The sequence below is a fragment of the Lycorma delicatula genome, chromosome 4, assembly GCF_047948215.1.
Source record: "Lycorma delicatula isolate Av1 chromosome 4, ASM4794821v1, whole genome shotgun sequence".
Taxonomy (NCBI): Eukaryota; Metazoa; Arthropoda; class Insecta; order Hemiptera; family Fulgoridae; genus Lycorma; species Lycorma delicatula.
This window is the reverse complement of record NC_134458.1, coordinates 150,753,571-150,758,813: the sequence shown is the minus strand read 5'-3', so window position 1 is coordinate 150,758,813 and position 5,243 is coordinate 150,753,571.

Here is a 5,243-nt window from a genome sequence, read left to right as displayed (position 1 = left end):
GAAGAATCGTGAACGAGTCATTCCTTCGATTCGATTCTTTATACTGAACGAAAGAATCGAGAATCGGTTTGCAGAAGAAACCGATTCTGTTTACGATTCTCAACAATGGATTGGATAGACGATAGGTAAACCAAATCTTTCTCAGTAACGATTCAATTCATAGCAATCTTTCTTACAGAGTCGAATAAGATAAGAATCGAAGATATTTAGTAGGTATGCATCAGTTTAGTTGTATGAATAGAGATGAAATGCTAAACATGGGTGATGAAGAGAAAGAGAGCTTGCTCATTAAAGTTTACATTACTGGTAGTGGTGGCAAGGAAAAGAATCGTTGAATCGGACGAACGATTCTTCTTTACGAATAATTTCTGAGAATAGAATTGAAAGAATCGTTTATCCCACCACTAGTATATATAATTCATTAAAACCAATTTTACGAACATATCAAAATAAACAATATTAATTTCGATAGAATTGCAATTCCGAGTTCTCTTGGATGTTTGGCAACAGAAATGGATAATTAAAGAAGACGGTTGGAGTGAAACGCAAATTTTTAGAAAACTGAGTGTTATTTGTGGTTCTGCACTATTGCAATATATCTGCATAATATTGCAATATATATATATTTTTTTTACTACTGCTGTTAATTCATTACCTGCTGTAATGTTTTCTGGGTGAGAAATATAGGTAATTTGCCATGAGATTAAAATTTAAAAAACAAGTCGGACCAGTTGGCTGGCTTTAAATAAATTCGGTATTAATGTAGTAGGCGATCTACCTCTAGTTAGTTAGTTCTTAGATGGCTCCACTGAAACGCTATATTGAAATTATTAAATAAGTAAATAAAGAAAACTATAAATATAATGTAACTAAACTTAACTTACGCTCTCTAGTCAAGGTTAGCTAAGCAGCTAACTACAGCGGTAGATCGCCTACTTCCTTCCTTTTTCCTGTTTTTTAGCCTCCGGGAATCACCGTCAGGTAATACTTCAGAGCATCAAATGTATGAGTGTAAGTGAAGTGTAGTCTTGTACAGTCTTAGATCGACCATTTCTGAGATGTGTGGTTAATTGAAACCCAACCACCAAAGAAACCCGGTATCCACGATCTAGTATTCAAATCTATTTTGAATAGATTAAAGTAGTGTTACGAAAAACGTTAGGGGTATAGTTTCTTTCTTTTTTCTGTTTAGCCTCCGGTAACTACCGTTTAGATAATTCTTCAGAGGATGATATGTATGAGTGTAAATGAAGTGTAGTCTTGTACATTCTCAGTTCGACTATTCCTGAGATGTGTGGTTAATTGAAACCCAACCACCAAAGAACACCGGGGTATAGTTTAAGCGGCACTAAAATTAACGCACCACAAACGAAACAGCGAAATAAACTAAGCGAATCAATTAAAACAAATTATTAAACTATTTCTGTTTATTTATAAACTTAAGTTGGATATTTTCGGTTCAATGCCGACAAAGTATGTACTATTAATTTATATACTAAAGGGAGACTGCCGCTACCGGGAGCAGCGTTCAAGCTAACAACGCATTCGGCGCGTTTCGGTCTCATTCGGTTTACAGGCTATTAGTGGGATCAGCATGCGTCTCTACTTCCTATGCAAACATAACCTATTCTAGAAACTATACGTGATTTCGTTTTATATTGTTTTATTTACATTGTTTATTTTTATTGAAATTTTGTATAGTACCCTTTATTAATTATAGTAAGTATTTTTTCTCTTTTTATTAATTTGTCTCAGTGTAAACCGAATAAGCAATAATAGGTTTTCAGTTAGTTTTTAAAAACCGGAACGTAGCGCAAGGTCATTGAAAATATCATTATCTAGGAATATTATGTATATTTATTAACCAATCTAACATAGAAATGTAAGGGATATAACTCTCTAGAAGCTGGAAGTTAATTTTTAATGAGCGATTCGCACGGCAAGGCCTGACAGTCGCCGTTCTGACATTCAACCTAGTCTGTTTACCATTTTAAAAGAAATAAAGTTATTTCTCGAAGTTTGCAGAAGTTATGCATTGATAAAAAAGCAGACTTGTGTGCCAGTTTGAAAAATGACGGCTACACACCTCTGCAGTTTATTATCAATATTTTCGGCATTTTATGTTCAGAAAATTCAAATTAATTTTAAACATTTTTGGTTTTTATTATGTAGATAACTGGCTGTTATTGCTTATAAATCATAACAATCAAGTTTTCCGGTATATATTCATCATTTCAGAATGTACAATATTGAAACAAAGCATATTTTAAAGATGTTTATTCCTGCTGTTCCATCAGACCAGTTTTATTAACCCTTTCCAAAACTGAAACCTTTTTTTTAATGTCCGAAAAAACAAAATAAAGCATTATTGTTAATCCTAATACAATTTTATGCTCATGCTTTTTCCCTTGCACAGTAATTCTTGATTTGGAAACTATATGTACGTTAAAAATAGCAGAGGAGGTAGAAGTGCTAATGAAATATTTTAAAGATCAATGTATTTGAGCTATATTATTTTCATTCCCTTGACAAATGATTGATGTAAAAAAAAAATAGATATTATTTTCGTTTTAAAAATGGTTGCAAATAAAATAACATTGACCTGTATCTCATCCTGCATTATATGTACATGTGGTAATGTTATATTGACATTTCATAAATGTATTTTACTTTTATCAAAATAAAATAATTAATCAAGAGAAATTAAATTTCGGTGTTAAGACTACATAAAGGTTTAAATAAATTCCTAAAAATTGATAAACTGTGCATTCAACTGCTAGACTACAGGATAACTTTGAGTTAATGTGCAGGTAACTTTTACAAATAACCTTTTTCAACTATTAAGTAATTATTACTTCACAACAATTTATTTGGGTACACCCAAGCAATAATTTCTGAAATTGTAATTTATTTTACTGTTTTAGAAAGTAAATGCCGTTTTAATTTATATGAAAGAATAATTAATTTTATCTTTCATGTTAATTTTTTGAAAATAGAATTATTTAACAAATATTAATAATACAGTTTTAAAGTATGAGAAATTCTTCTTTATGGTAAGACATTTTTATTTTTTATAATAAACCATACGACCTACTTGTATTGGTTTACAGTACTTAATTCATGTAACATACTATAATCATATTTTGGTCAAGTTTATAAATTTAAATAATTGCCTTTTACTTGGTTCTCATCATCAAAATAATTAAGATCATATTTTGTAACAAGTGATAATGTTGGTCTCAACGTTCTCAACAGATTCAAATTTCCTTTATAGCATGTGTAAGAAAGGCTTTTACCTAATTTTTTTTTAACATTCTATTAAATATTTTTGTATCTTTCTCTTTTTATCATATTAAAAAATGATACATTACAAAATTAAAAATAATAATAATTGCCTTCCTCTTTCTTTTAGGCAGGATCAACTGAATTCTCAGCATTAAACAAAAAACATTCTATACAACTTATGATCCATATCCAACATTAATTACATTCTGTAATAATAGTACTTGTAACATTACTATACGGTGATATATTTAAGAATGAAATTGATGTCAACTGATATCCAGAATGCTTTTTGATGATTAATCTTGCCTCAAGTAGATTGTAGAATTCCTTTTCCTTCCCTGTTTAACATAATGGTTAGTGTGTTTAAATTTAACATTTGATCCACTTAATACTTGGTACTTTCAATTAGGATGGTATTAAAAAATAGAATTGAGATTTCAAATTGATATTTCAATTTTGTCTGTGGATTCAGTTCAACAGGAGTCATTTACACTCTCTGACCATTTCTTGTGTTGAATCTAGGTGTCAGATATTTTCATTAAATATTTTCTGAAGAAAAAATAAGGGGCTGTATGGCAATTTATTCTATTAATTGCTAAAATGTTTTTGTACATATTAAAAACTAAAACTCTTGTTTATTTAAAAGAAAGTACCCTGTATGTAAATTCAATATCAGAGCTCATTTATTATATTCTTCTCCTTCTCAGCCATCGTTGTTGACTGAAAAGAATAATAATTATTGAAAAAATCAATCACAATTATACCATGTATTCTGTTATTTCATATGCTAAAAATTTATAAAAACCAATCAAACTGGCATAGATAATGAAATAGCAGTGTATAATGATTGATTTTTAATGCTAAAAAAGAATACTGGTTAGTTAAAGAAAACTGAATTGACAGCAATGAAATATGTTCATATGATAAAATGAAATATGAATGTATGAGATTATTAATATTTGTGCAACACCAAAATGGTAACAGTAGCATAACTAGACAACAGCAGCTGTGATAAGATACCACTACCAGTATGTGATTACTACATAAAACTCACTCATATATTGTTATCAATTAGTAAGGAATATATTATATGCTTTTACCAAATAACTATTTAAGTTATACTTAAATATTATTTAAGTTATAATTAGTTCACTATTTAAAAGTATTGATCCTAATACAAGTAATTGGATGGACTGCAGTGAATACTATCCCACTTTCAGGGTATATCTGAAGAGGAAATATGAACTACTTCAAGTTCAAACAGAAGAGTCACAGAATACATTAATTGAGTGTTGATGAAGCAATTCAACTGTTCTGAAAAACAGAAAGAAATGGCTCAAATAAGAAAGGATGTGATACAGCTGTATTTATTTTTAAAATTATTAATTTGGTGATATTCAGATGCACCACTCAAAAAAAAAAAAAAAAAATTAATTTCCTTAGTAGGTAATCTAGTATTATTTTTCTACATTCAATTGGAGGTAAATATAAAAAAGTGAATACAGTAAAAGAATTTCCAGTATATAAAATTTCACTTAAGTTGTTATATTTTTCACATAAGTTAATACAAAGGTTGATTATTTCTATAGCACTCTCTGTACCTATTGCAAATCTCAAACATATTATTTCACTGCTAAGAGCAAAATCACGAAGTATTTTTAAGTTTTCACACCTTTCTTCCTAATTGTGATGATGACTAATGTTTATAATCATGATGATGACCAAAACAATGATTTGGCCACCCATTAGTTGTACAGATTATACCTCTTCCCATCAGACATAAATATTTGGAATTGCTAGCCACAATTGATGTAAAATTTTAAATATTTGGAATTGCTAGCCACAATTGATGTAAAATTTTAAAGTTCTTATGAAAAAGGTTTATCTTTATTTAACATAGGTTAATCGTATAAATTTTTTAATCAGATGCTCATACATTCCTTAATCATATACATTTT